The 19,168-nt window shown below is 37.6% G+C and overlaps 1 pseudogene; it reads left to right on the top strand.

Moving 5' to 3' along the window:
* Positions 1 to 17,809, top strand: part of LOC149256904 (glutamate synthase 1 [NADH], chloroplastic-like) — a 32,851-nt pseudogene extending 15,042 nt beyond the window's left edge.
* Positions 17,810 to 19,168: the final 1,359 nt, after the last annotated feature.

The raw sequence follows: 19,168 nt of genomic DNA, 5'->3' as shown, positions 1-19,168 counted from the left end.
ATCATAAAAATGACATAATGCAAGAGACACAACCAGTTGATGATGGAGTTCACCCCTCCTGGGCTAGCTCTCTAGGCCCTGCTCAAAGGCTAGACCACTTTATTGATCTCGTTGCAAAGTGACTACATCAATAATCTTTGTATTTTAGAGTCAAGATGATGATGGAGTGGCACTGTTTCCCTTCAAGAAATTTTCTCCTACAAAGAACTCTCACTAACCATTTGGCTCGATTTTACAAAGAGGCGATTGCGCTAAAACAAGAGGACTATGTAGTAAAGGTCCTTGTACTCAAACTCGAGATCAACAATAAATAAAATGACTTCCTCAAAAATTATCTTACATCAACTTCACCATTATGTAATGTGCTCATAGGCATAAAAAGATGCTATCAGAAGATAGGCCTTTATATCAGCTTCCCAATACAACTTACAGATCTAAAAAAGGCCCAATATTGGCCAAGTTATGCCTCAAAAGGCACACTATAGGCACCAATAACAAAAAGTTGAGTTTCTCTCCTCATAACTCCTTCTTCTTGCGTGCATTGGTTAATTTTTTTATAACCCACAAGCAGGTCTCGGGGTCAAACCCGCAGACCTCCTCGAATTCTTGGCATTTGTTACAACCAAAGGTATTAAACATAGAAATTGTTATAACTATGTGTCATGGATCATATCCAAAGTTTTTTTAACATATAAAATTGTTACAATCGGCGCAACCATATGTCAAATTTGATATAACAACTATACCATAGTTTTAAAAATACATATAAGATGGTTGAAAACCATTGTACCAATGGATACTCTATCTCCTCGTGGCACTAACATGTTTAACCAAAGTCTTAAACCCTGTGCCAAGTGCTATGATTACATATGGTTGTAATAAGATTGGCCATGGGCGTTTGGTTGCAACAAATGTTATCCTCCCTCCATATGTGGTAGCATGTATTAACAATAGTATATATTTGAACCATATGTCCCAACGGTGGCCCATTATAGCATAAGGTTTAAACATAGGCTGGCGGATATTTACAACATAACCAAAGTCTGACGGTGGTATAAAACCTTGACTCATGGCATGTATTGTTGACATATGATTTGATTACCCTGGCAGTTATGTAGCTCTCCGCGCCATTTTTTATAACAACTATAACCCAACAGTGATGTCTTCTGTGGCATAATGTTCTAACCTTATAACAACACTGACATGTATCGATCCCCATGGCACATATTAACAATGGTATTGAAATGACTCCGCGTTATCCAAACTTTGGATCTGGGCATAGAAAATATAACATGTATTTATATCTTAAGGTTGAACATTGATCAGGTGGTTTCATATGATATCAACCCGTGGCACATAGTTAACAAACCATTGGACTTTGCATATTTATTAACCTCTGCCATATATATGGTTACTTCTTGCTGATTGCTATGTTTGGAGACGCGATATACCAAATTTGGGTTTGACTGTGCCATTTGGTGGAGACTCCGTTAAGTTGAGAGCATCAATAGACCGAAATTTGGGTTTGGCGGGATCATTAGATATTGCGGGCTCCACCAACCCTTCCTCCATATTCAATACAACCAAATGATAAATATAATTCTCTGCCTTTGTTGAATAAAACATTGACATGGGCTAACGATAAGGTTTTGTGATGTGATTTTAGAGGTCATGGATTCGATCCCTGACCCTGCCAGTTTGACCGTTCTATTAATTTTGACTTTGACTGCAAGTTTGACCACTGCGTGTCCTACTGAGAAACTGCCACTTTGCCTTCTCTAGCCTCTTTTTTTTCCTGTTGGAGAAAAACTTCAAAGTGAATTTCCTCCCTCATACGAAGGACATTTTACAAACCAAAGATACCATTGGAATCAACATGACGAGATCTTTGACGTGGCGCTAGTCTCGTGAGAATCTGAGACTACTGACTTCAACAAGTTGAATTTGACATTTTTCCAGCTTGAATTGAACTTTGACTTTGCATAACTTTTTCGTACTCAATTGGATTTCATTCGTTCAAGTTGTGTTAGAATTAGAACGACGATATCTACGCAATACACATGGGTTCAACTACACTTGAGAACTTTGATTTTTAAGCATGTTGGGATTTGCTGCTATTCATGTCCATCCTGGTTTCAAAACATTACATAGGCATTATGACTAGACTCAATAAGGATCCCTCTGGATCATACCTCCCAACTAAATGACTTTTGGTCCTCCAAACTTTTATGGCAATAAGGAAAATATTACATCAATCATTTGTAGATAACAACCTAGACCTTATTACAAACTCAACTAGACTTAATGATGTGATGATAAATCACAGACATATTTGACAATCATACATAAGGCATGAAATCTGTCTGGTTCCAAGTAAGTAATTTTTCTGGAGACTTAGATTCTTCCTTTCCAATTTTCTTTGTTTTCCCTTGTACTGATTGTTATGTTGTCAATTCACGTGGTAGCATTGGACATGCGATCTTCTAATGTCCTTTTAGATTACATTGTGAAAAAACTCTCTCTCATGAGTCTGCAACGATTATCTTCTTTCTTTATTTCTCTGAGTTAAGTTTTGACAATGTCGAGTCCTTCCCAAACCATATCAAAGTATTTCTCATACTTTTCTTTACTTACAATGTTGCGTCTTCCTTTTGCGGAATACTCCTTTTAGCATGCACCTTTTTACTGTAAGATTTATTCTTCCAACATTCAGCTACACAATGGTTGTTACTTCCACAGAAAGTACATGGATAAGTCTTTTTAACAATCTTCATAATAAACTTTTGATTAAAAGATTGACCTTCAGAATCACTACTAGAATGACTCGTCTTCTTACCTTTATGATCCTGTAGCACTTTCAACATTTTCTCATGATGTAATGACCAACACCAATCTACTATGTGACCTTTCTTTCCACAATAGTCACATGTTGTCTAGTCAAATCCCAATCCTTCGTATTGGGGTCTTTCCTGAACTGATATTGGCTGGAGTCTGCCTTGGCCATGCTTGTCGAGGCCTTTACCTTGTTGATATCCCATTATGTTCATCAACGTCATACCAATTCCTTTGGTATATTTCTCAAAAGCTCCAATATCATGATTTCTAGAAGCGTCTTCCTTCTCTATTTCTGAATCAATTTCCTAATATTTTGGTACATAAGAAAGCTCCTCAGAAGGTGAGGAAAAAGTACCAATTGCTTCTTCCACTGACTATGTTTTTGCAGTAGCAGAAGTATATGAGCTTTCTTCATCTAACTGATGAAGTGGATATACTTCAATGTCTCCAATTATGGATGGACTTTGATCTGAGGGATTTCCCCTCTTTCGTTTTCCCTACATCGCTTTGATCCTCACTTGCAATCTTTGTTTTTCTTCTTGCAATGCACGCACCATTCATCGCAATGAAACATTCTCTTGTCGATATCACTAATTGAATTATTCCAATTATTACAACCGAGTTTGCTTCATGCTTCTACTCATCCTTGGAATATGGTCAGAACCTGCTCTAATACCAAAAATGATCTGAAAATGTGTGATCGTCCTCTGACACGTTGCAAGTTGTAAAAATTTTGTCTTTAATTCATAATTTATTCACATATGTGTTGAGTCCCATTTTTGTCCATTTTTTATAATGTTCTAAGGCCTTGCTCTCCCCAATTTTGAACTCTTTTTTACCTTTCATGACTCTCTTTTTTCCATATCTCATGTGTTTTGATCAAAAGTGTGTTGTGGGATCTAAGGTATACAAATTAGTCTAAAAAGTATCATTTTAATTTATTCTTGAGTATTTCTAAAGTTAAATTATACCTAATTGAATTATCTACAACTACAAGAGTGCTGACCGAATCCTATGCAGATCAACTACTTTATGAAGAAGTTCTATGATTTCTTGCAGACAGGTCGTGATTTCCTGTAGATACGATGATCTCCTATAACCGCTTTGATTTCATGTAACCGCTCTAATTTCTTGCAGCAATCTCGATGGTTGAGTATGTTCTGATCAGCCTTGAAGAGAACGAAAACATGGGTTTTGTCAAGAAATCCATCTACATGGATGTTGTCTTATTGGCTGCCTCAAAACTGCCACCAAAACCACCCAGATATTTAGACTTCTCATGAACGGCCGAAGTGGGAAACAACCTCAGCAACCCAACGAGATCAGTTTGATCCATGCTTTCAGTCATGGATCAAACTCAACATGCTTATTTTTATTGTCTTTTCTAGTTATTATTAGCAAATAGTTGCAATATTTCAGTTTTCCTAATTCGGGCAAGTTTATGCCTTTGTATTTGTATAAATACTTTCATGTCTCATTTTGTAAAGGAGGCAAATATACTAGACCTTGATACTATTGTAATACTTCTTCAGATTAATACAAAGTTCATGTTCTACTGATCTTGTTGTGTAAACTCCTTTAGCGGTCAAAGGAGTTGTGAGTAAGGGAGGGGCCCCTTTACTCACAACTCCCATAGTTTTAGATTGTGTTCTTTTAATTATTTTTATGAATTGATAGAGTTTTTACACAACTTTTGATTCCTCTTTTCTAAATTGTAGCAGCACATCTGTGATGATAAAACTCAAGCTTTTGTGATCCATATTTTGATTATTTGAAGACATTTTCGGAAGTGTTGGGTTGTGTTATATTCTTTCCACGTAGTTAATAGGGGGTTTGAAGGGCACCCGTAACCCCACTTTATGGGGTCCGGAGCGCTGTTTGGTTTTGGACCATATGTTAGGTTGGGCGGACCCACCTATGGTTTTGTGCATGATTTTCGCACATGTTTTTTGGACGCGATGGTTTTTCGGTCCATGGTATTGGACGCGATGGTTTTCAGTCCATGGTATTGGATGCTTTGGCATGTATAAATATGTATTGTAACATTGAAAGGAACATAATGAAAAATAAGCTGGTAGTCCCGGTTTTGGGATCCAGGGAAAAATCTCTGTGCATATGTGTTTTATGGGTTATGCTCTCGCATTGTTTATTTTCTTTGTTTAAGAATTCATATGCAGGTAATTTCTGTATAGGGTTAAAACCTACATTTGGTATCAGAGTTGTTTTGGCTTCAAGGGGACGCCTTTGTTGCTAAGGGGTTTCGTTCGAGCCTGTGGTAGACCCTGTTCAGTGGGAGATCTGCGAGATCAATTCTTGTGGTGAAAGAAGATGGCGAGCAGTGGAAAGATAGAGATTGAGAAGTTCAATGGTCAGAATTTTGAGTTGTGGAAACTCAAGATGGAGGATCTGTTGGTGGATAAAGATCAGTGGATCGCAGTAGATCCGGGTACTAAACCATCGGGAGTGACCGTTGAAGAATGAAAGAAGTTGGATTGGAAGGCAAAGAGCACAATACAATTGTGTGTCTCGGATTCAGTATTGCTGAATGTATCAGGGGAAGCTACGGCAAAGGCTTTGTGGGTCAAGTTAGGGACTTTGTACCAATCTAAGTCTCTGGTGAATAAACTGTTCCTGTGGAAAACGCTGTATAACCTGAGGATGAAAGATGGAGACTCGATGACAGAGCATCTGAATGCGTTTAATACTGTGGTAAGTCAGTTATTATCTGTTGAAATTAAAATTTCAGATGAAGATAAGTGCATCAGTCTGTTGTGTTCTCTACCAGATTCGTGGGATAGTCTGGTTATTGCAATAGGTAGCAATGCAACTGCTTTGCAGTTTGATGAAATAGTCTCAGCCTTGCTGATGGAGGAGATGAGACGGAAAAATATGGACAACCAGAATGGTGATGCCTTGTCTGTATGAGGACGGTCCGAGAACAGAAACAAAAATAAGTCATCGAGTGGGAGATCTAAATCTAGAGGGAGATCTAAATCTCCAGGAAAACCTACAAAGGTGGTGTGCTGGAAATGCGGAAAGGAAGGGAACTTCAGAAGGGATTGTAAATCTAAAGCTCCTGATAAAGGAAAGGGATCTGATGATGCTCCTTCTGCAGAGGTGAAAACCACCTCAGATGAAGGTGGGGATGTGTACTTGGCTTCTTCAAGTACACATGTAGATCATGAGGCATGGTTGATTGACTCAGGTGCATCCTTTCACTTCACTCCCCATAGAGAGTGGTTCTGCGAGTATGAGAAATACAATGGTGGTGATATCTTCTTAGGAGATGATAGGAAGGCTAGAAGCATTGGTCGGGGAAAAGTAAAGTTGAAGTTGCAAGGTGGAAGGGTTAGAACACTTCTGGGTGTTCTACATATTCCTGCATTGGCCAGAAATCTGATTTCTGTAAGCAAGTTGGAAGATGCAGGTGTAAAGGCGGTGTTCGAGAAAGATACCTGCAAGATGGTTCGAGGAGCACTGATATTAATGCGGGGAGTTCGGATTGGAACTCTGTACAAGCTGCAAGGTGGCACTGTTGTTGATGGGTGCAATAGTTCTATGGTTCCTGAAAATGGAGTAGAGAATCTAGTGGTCTCTGGAGAGAAGACCATGTTGTGGCATCAAAGGCTTAGACATATTGGAGAGAAGGGCCTTTGAATACTTCATGGTAAAGGTATGGTAGAAGGTATGAATAATAGCTCTCTGGATTTTGATTTATGTGAAAATTGTGTATATGGGAAGCAGAATCGGGTGAGTTTCCCCTCTGGTGGTAAGAGGACGAAACAGATATTAGAGCTTGTGCACAGTGATGTGTTTGGACCTGTGAAGGTTCCATCACTGAGTAAGTCTGTGTACTATGTATCATTCATAGATGACTTCTCAAGAAATACATGGATATATTTTCTTAAGAAGAAATCTGAAGTCTTTGACAGGTTTAAAGAATTTAAGGCTCTGGTGGAAAATCAGACAGAGAAGAAGATAAAGGTGCTGAGGACAGATAATGGTGGAGAATTTTGCAGCAAGGAATTTGAAGAATTTTGTAAGAAGTGTGGTATAGCAAAGCAGAAGACTACTCCATATACACCTCAGCAAAATGGAGTCGCAGAAAGAATGAACAAGACGTTGATGGAAAGGGCAAGAAGCATGCTCAGTGGTGCCGGGTTAGGACAGGAATTCTGGGAAGAGGCGGTGGATACTGCATGTTACCCTATCAACAGATCACCTTCATCAGCGTTGGAGGATAAGACTCCACAATAAGTATGGACTAGTAAGAAACCCTCTCTTTCACATCTAAGGGTATTTGGATGTGATGCATATGTACATGTTCCAAAGGAGAAACGAACCAAGTTGGATAGTAAATCTGAAAAGTGCATCTTTATTGGGTATAAGGATGGTTTAAAGGGTTATAAGCTTTGGAACCCAATCACACGGAAGGTTGTGTACAGCCGAGATGTGTTGTTCAAAGAGGTAAAATATGTTATTCAACATGAAGTCCAACCAAAGGAACCTGAGAAGATAGAGTTTGAGCCAAAGGAGGAAGAATCAGACTCTGCAGCAGAGGAGGAATCAGAAGATGAAGAGCCACAAACTCTGGCTGTGAGAAGATCAGTTCAAGAAAGAAGGCAGCCAGAAAGGTATAGTCCATCTGCTTTCAGTTCAAATTTTGCTTTGTCTGTTACTGATAATGATCCCAGAACTGTGAAGGAAGCAATGGATTCAGAGGATGGAAAACTCTGGAAAGAGGCCATGGTCGATGAAATGGCATCTTTGCACAAAAATGAGGCTTGGGATCCGGTGGAGTTGTCGGCTGGAAGGAAACCCATTGGCAGCAAATGGGTGTTCAAGAAAAAGCCAAATGCAGAAGGAAAGGTGGAGAAATACAAAGCTCGGTTGGTAGCAAAAGGTTATTCCCATGTGCCGGGAATTGATTTTGGTGATATTTTTTCTCTTGTTGCCAAGGTAACTTCTATTAGATTACTTTTATATGTTGTTGCTGCTTTTGATTTTGAGGTAGAATAGATGGATGTGAAGACAACATTTCTTCACGAGGATTTGGAAGAGGAAATCTACATGAAGCAACCTGAAGGCTTTGCAGTGAAGGGTAAGAAAGAACTGGTATGCAAGTTAAAGAAGTCTCTGTATGGGTTAAAACAGTCACCAAGGATGTGGTATCAGAAATGTGATACATTTATACGGGGACTTGGCTTCACCAGAAGCAAAGCAGATCATTGTGTGTATTTTAAATTAATTGGTGATCGTATTATTTATCTGGTCTTGTATGTGGATGATATGTTGCTGGTTGGAAATGACAAAGAAATTATCCAGGATTTGAAGACCCAATTGTCCTCCAAATTTGACATGAAAGATCTTGGTGCTGCAAACTATATTTTGGGCATGGAAATTAAAAGAGATCGGTCAAAGAGGAAGCTCTGGTTAAACCAGAGGAAGTATGTCGAGACAATACTCCAGAGGTTTAATATGCAGGATAGTAAACCGGTGAAGGTTCCTATTCCTGTAGGTGTGAGGTTATCTGCTGAACAGTGTCCCAAGACACAAGAAGAGGAAGAGGACATGTCCCATGTTCCATATGCAAGTGCAGTGGGTAGCCTGATGTATGCAATGGTCTGTACTAGACTAGACATTGCACATGCAGTGGGAGTATTGAGCAGGTTTATGTCAAAACTTGGGAAGGAGCACTGGACAGCAGTGAAGCGGGTTTTCAGGTATTTGCGTGGCACTAGTGATTATGGTTTGTGCTACCAAGGAAGACCAGGATTGGACAGAGTGTTGGATATTCATGGCTTTGTTGATGCAGACTGGGCTGGAGATCTGGATCAGAGAAGATCTACAAGTGGGTATGTGTTTAACCTATTTGGAGGTGCAGTTAGTTGGATGAGTAAGAAACAATCTGTAGTGGCACTATCAACTACAGAGGCAGAATACATGGCAGCCACTCATGCAAGCAAGGAAGCAGTTTGGTTGCAGAGATTGTGTTCAAGTATGGGGTTAGTACAGGGAGCTATAAGAATAGACTGTGATAGCCAAAGTGCAATTTTCTTGGTAAAGAACCCTGCTTATCATTCAAAGACAAAGCACATTGATGTTCAATATCACTTTGTGAGGGATATGATAGAAGACAGAAAGGTGTTGCTGGTAAAGGTGGACACTTTGAAGAATACTACAGATGCATTGACAAAATCTATGAGCTCTGAGAAGTTCTCTTGGTGTAGAGAAGCAATGGGAATCTCAGGGCTGAAAAAATGACTAAGCTCTCCTGTGGCCCCCTGTGGAAAGAAAACAACAAGTGGGAGATTGTTGGGCTGTGTTATATTCTTTCCACGTAGTTAATAGGGGGTTTGAAGGGCACCTGTAACCCCACTTTCTGGGGTCCGGGGCAGCGCCCTGGAAAATTTTGGTTTTGGACCATATGTTAGGTTGGGCGGACCCACCTATGGTTTTGTGCATGATTTTTGCACATGTTTTTTGGATGCGATGGTTTTTCAGTCCATGGTATTGGACGCGATGTTTTTCGGTCCATGGTATTGGATGCTTCAGCATGTATAAATATGTTTTGTAACATTGAAAGGAACATAATGAAAAATCAAGCTGGTAGTCCCGGTTTTAGGATCCAGGGAAAAATCTCTGTGCATATGTGTTTTATGGGTTATGCTCTCGCATTGTTTATTTTCTTTGTTTAAGAATTCGTATGCAGGTAATTTCTGTATAGGCTTAAAACCTACAGGAAGAAATCACATTGGTAGAATGAGGCCGACGCGTTTTCAACCAACCAGTGTGGTTCATCATCAGGACAAGATGAACAATCAGATCATAGCTTCAAGTTAAATAAGGAGTCAGGACCATGTAACAGCTATAGGGGAAACAACTAAAAAACGACTATTTTTTAATGGCTATAGGGGAAACAACTAAAAAATAGCTATTTTTTATTGGATAGGAAAAATGGGACAAATTATTATTATTTGTTAATAATTAATAATAAAATAATAAATCAAGTATAGTGTATAATTATAAACCTATAAACACCAACTTGATGCTCATAAGTCATTTTTTGTTTTTTAATTAATAATTAAGTCAAATGAATTAATGAATTAAATGTAAAAAATAATAATATTGAGGTAATCGAGTGAAATAATATTAAATAGTTATATTATTTAGTTATAAATTAGTTCTCTCGGTATAAATGAAACATGTTTATGTCCTAAGCTTAATTTCAATTATATGTTTAATATGATCTTTATAAGTCAATTTTTTTTTTTTAAATGAAACACTAATTAAGCTAAATGAATAATATTAAATTATTTAAGTCAAATAGATATACTATGTATTTATAAATTAATTATCTTGGTCTAGTTATCTAGGTATAAATGAAATTTGTATTAAATGAATAAATAAAAATAAATATATAGTAATTTATAATTTTTGGAATAATTATGAATTAAATTTGAATGTATTCTAATTATTTTTTGTTTGTAGATTTTAGTTGTCTATTTTGTGTTTCATAGATAGTAGATATAAATGTACTTTTATAAACTAATTAAAATTATAAAAATAAAAAGATAAATAAATAAATGAATCACTGATTTTTATTCTTAATTAATTTTCATTTCCTTTGCTCTAGGGAAAAAAAAAAAAAAAACCTCTGGGGAAGAGAAACTGAAAAAAGAGACAAGAAAGGGAAGGTACTAAGAGGAAAGGCTTGGAATCCAACAACTGCTCATTTTCCAACCGTCATCTCTTTTAAGATTACTTGGCCTCCTCTCAATTTCAATGGCTTCCCTAAATTTACAGTGATGAAATTGAGAAATCTTAGCAATGACCTTAGCCTCTTCAATGCATATCTGATGCTTGGTTTTCTCATCATGCTTTGCTAAGGCCGAAGAGCGAGTCCTTCCATGCTTAATATCAGCAGCGTATTCCTTAATCCTTTGATTAATAGAATGACCAGTTTCACCAATGTATGAAATTCCACAAGAGCATGGGATGACTTAAACACCCTTCATATCCTTGGGGTCCACAGGGTCTTTTGCTGATCTCAAGGAACTTTTGATGGTGTTAAAGGGTCGAGAGGTAGAGGGAATGTTTTGCTTTCTTAGGATTCTCACAATCCTGTCAGTCGTCCATTGGATGAAAGGGAGATTAACACCAGAAATATGATCCTTAGGGTCTTTCTTAACCTTAGGACTTTTGCTGGCTTTGAGGAAGGCTTTAAGGCCTTGTTTCTTACTGTAACCATTATTAGCAAAAACCTTCAAGAGATGGGATTTCTCTATGGAAAAATGGTCGATATCAGAAACCCTTATAGCACGGGTAGCTAGAGTGCAAAGAACACCCAATTTCTGAGCAGGGAAATGATGGGAACTCGCATGAAGATATTTCTCCGTATGAGTTTTCTTCTGAAATACTTGATGGGAAAATGAGCCATCCTCTTTCTTAGAAATGAGGACATCAAGGAAAGGGAGGCAACCATTGATTTCTTTCTCCATGGTAAACTTAATGGAGCTAGATTGATTATTAAGATGTTGAAAGAAGAGATCTAACTTATTCGGACCATGCTGCCAAATAGAGCAGGTATCGTCTACAAATCTTTTCCAAAGCTTCGGTTTAAAAATAGCTGAGGCCAAAGCTCTAGATTCAAAATCCTCCATAAACAGGTTAGCAACAATAGGGGATAGGGGTGAGCCCATGGCTACGCCACAAGTTTGTTCATAGAACTCACCTTCGAAACAAAAGAAAGTGGAAGTAAGGTAGATCTCGACTAGTTTAGCAGTGTCAGGATCGGTAAGATGAAAGATGACATATAAGGCTTCTTTGATGGGAATATTAGTATATAAGGAAACCACATCGAAGCTAACTAGAATGTCATCTGGACCAAAACTCACATCCTTTAACTCATTGACAAATGATGAGGATTTTTTTACAAACGATTCCGTTTGGCAAACTAGGGGCTTAAGTTTTGAAGCTAGATACTTAGCTAAAAGGTAGGTTGGTCCACCTATGGTGTTGATAATGGGCCTAAGGGGGGATCCCTCATGAATTTTTGGAAGTCCATAGATCCTGGGAGTGATGGGGTTACTCTCGATAAGTTTATGGCTAAAGGAGCTAACAGAACTACAGGATTTTATAGCGAGAGCCACTGATCTAGAGATCCTTTTTAAGGGATTCTTATCAAGTTTTCTGTAGCTGCCACTGTTCTCCAAGTGATCCAACATCTTCTTCCAATAATCGACCCTATCAAGGATTACAGCAGCCCCACCTTTGTCAGCCTTCAAGACAACAATGTCTTGGTTCCTGTTCAAAGATTTTAGGGCCTCGAACTCCTCGTTGTTGATGTTATTCCTCGGGGGTCTAGCTTTCCTCAAAATAACAACACAATCCTGCCTAATAACATCTTTAGCATTATCTGGTAAGCCTCTAATTCCAAATTCAATGCTACACATGATATCATCTACTAGAATTTTTCTAGGAGCAAGGGCAAAGTTTAAGCCTCTCTCCAACAGATTAAAAATAGGAGCATAGAAGGAAAAACTCGACAGATGAACAACTTTATTATTACGAGGAGGAAAATAAACATTGTCATTATTAATCGGAGCTTTAGAATTATTAAAGTTGTCTATATTATTATTATTATTAGTATCCTTAATATTATTAATATTATTCTCGTCTATATTATTATTACTATTGCAATTTATATTAACCTTAATACTATTATTATTGATATTATTTACTTTTATCTTATTATTATCATTGACCTCCTTAATATTATTATTAATAGTATTATGTGATGATTAAATGGTGAAGCTTTTGTGATGAATATGTTCAGAGTATTTGAGTAGGCTTTAATCTTACATTTCAAATCGTTGAATGGATTCAATTGCTATTTGATTCATCTATTATCTTTTTATGATCAGCATCAACAATTTTCAGAGCTATAGAGGGATGATTAAATCTGCTCTGTAACCTTTGGTGCTAAGTGTTTATGGGAAAAAAGAATATTGGAGTTGTGTGTGTATGTGATTTTGTTTAGGAAAATACTTAAAGTATTAGCCTACATATATTTTGCGCAACATATCACAAGGTTACCTACCCTTGGTTGATAATTTGTCTGTGAAATTATAAGCCTATAATTTGCCTTAACATTTTGGACCCGTTGCCGGGGAGGTGCTAAGGGATGATACTGAAAGTGTTTTAGTATGATTTTTTTGTTTAAGTTTTTCAGGACTAGGGGAGTCGAAGTGGTAAGACGTGGGGTAAGGCCTACACACCTGCAAAGATCAGAATTTGCCAAATCCACGTCCTGAGTGTTTGGTAAGTAGAATTTTTTAATTTTCTTTTATATAGGGGCCAATATAATTTTTCAAGTATTTTTAGTGGTGGTGTGAGCACCACTTCGTTCACTAATAAACTGGCAGGGAAAAATAAGTTTGTAAAGAAAAAGGGGGGAATCTGAACCAAGGACTAACAATTATGAACAAGGATCGACAACTAATCCTAAGCAAAGCAATACTCCCACAATAGAGAAGAATCCTCCTGACATAGAATCCTCTATTGCTATTTATCAAGAATCTCCTCTTACTAGGAAGTCATCGTCTTTTCTTAGTGGTCAGCTTGAAGAATAATCCTCTTCAACCCTATTCAATAACCACAATTTTAGGCATCTGACTCTGAAGGATCTGTAGTTTACCAGAGTCTCACTCCCTTTTGGTTCAATATGGCTCACTTAGAGGGTATTAGGACTACAAATGGGGACCATCTGGAGAAGGAAGAACAACCATTTACATTCAAATTTCCTATCAAATATTCTATTGGGACGAGTCAGTTGAAAAACATTCCTCCCATTGCTTTTCCTAATTTTAGTGGTACCTTTAGTGAAGATCCCGATTCTTTTTTATTCGAGTTTAATGTATTGTGCAGGACTAACTGCGAATTCCATTTCAACATGGGATGACATGAAGAAGGTCTTCCCGAAAGAGTACCAAGATTATTGTAAGACTAGGGACATCAGGGAAGAAACCTTTGGCATGACCCAGAAGGAGGAATAAAGCCAGGAAGACTTCTTGGAATGATTCCAGTATAATTGCAAAGATCCAAGATGAACCGGCTGAACAAGGAAACCCTGAGAACAATCTTACTAAGAACCATAAGACCAGAAGCTCTCGAGGTTTTGAACTTGATGGGAGTAGGTGATGTATCAAAATTGAGTTATGATTATGTGTGTGAGTTGTGTCGAAGGTATTCAAGGGGAAATTCTAAGGTTGGAAAAGGATCAAGAGATACCTCTTCCTAATTCACTAAATCAATTGCAGGGGTTGGGGTAAATAGAGCTGAAATGGGAAACTTATTTGAAAATTTTAAAACTGACATTATTAGCCCTTTGTCTTCACAGTTAGATGTTTTTTAGGCTAAGAAGAAGTATGATGAAGTGGAGAAAGCCTTGGTTGTGTTCTACTCCAAGTATAGCAAAAGACATCCCTTGAGGGAATGTCCTGCAAAGAGTATAGAGTTATGCCAAATTTGTGAGGCTGATCATTCTACTGATTTGTGTCCTTCTCTACCGGAGATTAAAGAAGCATATCTAGAAGATCATGAAGTTGTCAATTCACTCTATGCAATGGCACCTCAAAAACCATGGCATCCACGTCCTACAGGTATGTGAGAACAACATTCTCAATTTCCTTATGCCTAGAATCAGATGTGGAACATTCCAATTCCCTAACAGCCTTGACCTCCACAACAACCTTGGTAGGGGAATTTTCCTTATCCTTCTGCACTAAATTTCCCCTTTCAAAACCTTTATCCACCATAACCCATTCCACAACAAATGGTTCAGCCAAAACAACAGCAACTTCAGTTGCCTACCCCACCAAATCAACCACAACCCACACAAATTCTTGCCCAGCCAGTACCCAATCCCAACAATAAATCCATCCAATCTACTCACAATATTGGAGTGGCCACCTATCCCACTTTTACTACCTATTGTATTACACCAAATCCTCTGCCGGAAATTTATGTTCCCGTGCTGCTGGACATTAGCATTAAATAGCAAAAATGGAACAATATTCACCTCGACCACTCAACCAATTTCCTTGTGCACTAGATGCCATCATTGCCAGAAGCAGCACAGCTACAGTCCATAATGCAGGATGATCCACATCAGCAACAAAAATGTAGATAGAAATTACAAAGTACATGGTAATTACAACACTCAACCCACATACACACATACCTGCTGAAACACACCAAATTTGCAGAAAAAGAAGATTTCGCTTGCATGAGGCCATGATATTATATTATATTATATGATGGTTCAACTCTTACAGTAAAACAATCAATCGATGTCTCACACTCAAACAATCAATCGATGGCTAATATAGTGCAATAACATGTACTCACTTCATCGATATTCTGAGGAAATAAAGGAGACCTGAGACATATTGGAATCAAATGAGCCTGAGAAGCCGAGGTACCTTTTTCTTTGAGGACCAACTGAGAGGCAGAATACATTGAACAGAGAAATGTGGGGCAGAATACATTGAACAGGGAAATGCACAGCATCCGTAATACCCGCTCCATTATTCGACCAATTGGATGGATGATTCCAAGGATAATTTTAGGGGCGAATGTTCGCCCTTTGGCGAAATTAAGGGGTTTTAAATTTTTAGTGGGCGAATATTTTGTATCATAGTACATTTTTACAAATCACCTCAAATAGCCCACCTTATTTTAAGGGAGAGGGTGAAAAAGGTAAATTTAGCCCTTGAAATTAGGACTTACAACCTTCCATTCGCCCATTTTCAAGAATAGGTTTTATTTAAGTGAATCCATTCGCCCATTTTCAAGAATAGATTTTATTTAAGTGAATCCTATGGGGCAAATACCATATTTATAAAAGAGGTATGGTAAATTAATAAAAATATAAATAAATGAGAGGTATGGTAAATAAATAAAACATTTTTTATATTTACTCCATAAGTCACCTTATATACATGTAACGGTGTAAACAAATAAAAATATAAGTAAAGTGGAGGTATGGTAAATAAATAAAACGTCTTTTTATACTTACTCAAACGGTATGGTAAATAAATATAAATATAAATAAACTAGACGTATCATAAATAAATAAAACCTCTTTTTATATTTAGTCCATAACCCTCGTTCTATTTATGAAGACTCAAGAAAGAGGTTTTATTTAAGTGAATCCTATGGGCCAAATACCATATTTGTAAAAGAGGTATGGTAAATTAATAAAAATATAAATAAACGAGAGGTATGGTAAACAAATAAAACATTTTTTTATATTTACTCCATAAGTCACCTTATATTTACGAACACTCAAAAAATGGGTTATATTTAGGTGAAACCTATGGCCAAAATACTATGGGACAAATACCATGGACTAGATTGTTATTAATACCATGCAAAAAACCATTGTCAACCCTAATATTAGAATTAATAAAAATAAAAATGGCACATGGTATTGACCCATGGTATTCACCAAAATGGCACATGGTATTGACCCATGGTATTCACCTGGAATGTAGCCTATTTAAATGGGGGAATTAAACCAGCATGTAGCCTATGCTGAGATTCACTAGGACTTTACAAAGTTTTATTATTTATTGAAAGACTCGCCAAGATCTTACAAGATTTTATAATTGAGTAAAATATTCGCCATGCCTGGTGAGAGATTCGCCAAAAAATTATATATACATATTATATTATTGATAAAATCGCCTTCCATTTTTCCTATATACCATGGAGATTCGCCCATTTATTATATTTATAAATTTAGGGGGGGTTCTTAAAATTTTCCCTGGATGATTCCGAAATTTTCTGACTGCGCCATACAACGCTAATAGACAACTCTATTCGCACGTAACTTGTAAGTATCATTCTGGCATATTCCCAACGACATTTAGTTTCAAACCTTTTTTTATCTTATAATATTTTTTTATCTATTTTAGAGGAGACAGTAATCGTACTCCATCATTATAATTTTCTTCCTTTTTTCCTAAACATTAATTCAAAGTGTATTTTATCTCAGTAAAAATATGCGCGACAATAAATTAGCATAGATTCATTTTTTTTGGATGAGTATACTTAGAGTTCGAATCTCTTAGATGTAAATTTCAGTTTAAGTTTTAAATTTAGAAAAAGTTTGCATTCAGAGAGATTTGATATCTCTCAAAATTTTATGAATTCAATATTAAGATAAATCTACACTTATTATTTAACTTTAAAATTATGATAAATTTATATTGTATTTTTTTGTTTGTGAAATAAAAACTTTTTTTGCACTAAATAATTTTAAAAAATCATAACATATATTTAATATAGTATTTTATATATAAAATATATTGATATATAAGAAAATATATATTTAAATTCAATATTTTATTATTATTATTTATTATGTTGATTGTATTATTGTACCTAGGTCTTCAAATGTGTAGGGTAGAGATTTTGTAATGTAATGTCTTATAGATATCTTGACTCTATCAAAATAAGATTAAAAATAGAATAATAATAGAAATAAAAATTACCTATGGTATTGACTCATGGTATTTATGTGAAATATAGCTTATTTGAAGGGGGAAATTAAACCAACCTAGATCCATCTTTGTAAGATTATTATATTACTCACAAAATTATGATAATGTACCTAAAATACCTCTATTATATACCAATGAAGGTGGTCTCTTATATTCGACTAGATACATGACAAATGAGTTTTTTTTAGGAGGGTGGCGCAGGCGATAATGGCGGGAGCAACCTAGGGTTTGCAGCTGCAACCTGTAACCTCAGCAACAGTTCTGGCAGCAAAAAGGGACAGATTAGCAGATTTACTCCACAGAGGTCGAGGACTGACCCGACAAATGGTAAACGAGGGGTCCACTGGGACCCCAACCTTCAAGCAAGTCGTCATGCAAAAGCAGAAAACGTTAGAAGGGTTTAAAATCAATGGCTCTGGAGACCGTAAGGATGGCAGCGGGAGCAGAGGAGAAAGGACACGGCCACTGCAGAAAGAGACAGGAAAACACCCCCCCGATGAAGGGCAAAGCCAATAATGAACAGGAGACAGAGGGTAAAAGACCGGAAGAAGAACAAAGGAACACAGTACCAATAACAGCCCACAATGAAGGCGGGAAAGAAAATGGTAAAGAGCCGCAAACACAAGCGCAAGAGGAGCCAGCAAAGACAGACAACCCCGGCTCCAAACAACCAACTCAAGGGGCTTGCAAACCTAAGAAAAAGGAAACCCTCCGAGTAGTCTTCTCAGATCCAGATATTCAGGCCTATAGAGACCACATGATGGAGCACACAGTTATTTGCAAATTTATGGGACTATGGCCAACAGAACGCACTCTCTGCCAATGGATAAAATAGCACTAGAAGCTAAAAGGGGACGTTAAACTCCACCTTGGAGCTAAAGGCTTCTTCACAGTTGTCTTCACAAACCTAGAAGACAAAGACAGAATCTTCGACGGCGGCCCTTACTTCTTTGCCTCCGCTGGACTCTATATGAGGCCATGGAAGGCAAACTTTGTACCTGAACAAGAGACATTCACACAAGTTCCAGTGTGGATCAGGCTATTTTCACTACCCATAGACTATTGGGGACTGGCAATGCTCAAGCAGATTGGAGACCGGCTCGGAACCTTCATCAAGGCTTCTGAAGCCACAGTGCAACGAAGATATACCTCCTGTGCGCGCATTTGTGTTGAGATGGACATCTCAGGGGCCCTGCATGAAGGTCTGTGGCTGGAATTCAGAGATGAAGACTACTATCACGCCATCGACTATGAATAGATCCCCTTCCGTTGTAGAAAGTGCCATGAGCACGGACACCTAGTCAGAGAGTGCCCTCTCAACAAAACAGGGGAAGAACACAAACAAGAACAAGCAACAAAGAATAAAGAGGCTTTCACAAGGCCAAAACTACAACAGAGAGCCAACAGGAAACGAACACACAGAGCAGAGACAGGACATGGTATCATCACTAACACCTTCAGCATCCTGGAAACGGACACAGACTCAGAAGGCACTAACAGAGACACAAAACGCATTGAAGCACCACACAACAAGACAGAACATACTATTCAAGATGGGGAGGAAAATACACTCAGAACAGAAGTGCAAATGCAAGAGCACGAAGAGGTACATGATGAAGACACTGATATGTTAACCAGTGATGGGGGAAGCGAGGATCTAGAGCTTAATGCAATCCTAGAAAAAGAAGGAGTCAACCTACCAGCTCTGGAAAAAATCTGGAAAACCCAAGGGCTAGACAACATACCTGAAGAAGAAATCATGA

This window comes from Pinus tabuliformis, chromosome 6 (assembly GCF_031772625.1).
Source record: "Pinus tabuliformis cultivar Carrire ecotype Pingquan chromosome 6, CPIR1, whole genome shotgun sequence".
Lineage (NCBI taxonomy): Eukaryota > Viridiplantae > Streptophyta > Pinopsida > Pinales > Pinaceae > Pinus > Pinus tabuliformis.
The sequence above is the reverse complement of the archived record's forward strand: the minus strand, read 5'-3'. Positions and strand labels throughout refer to the sequence as shown.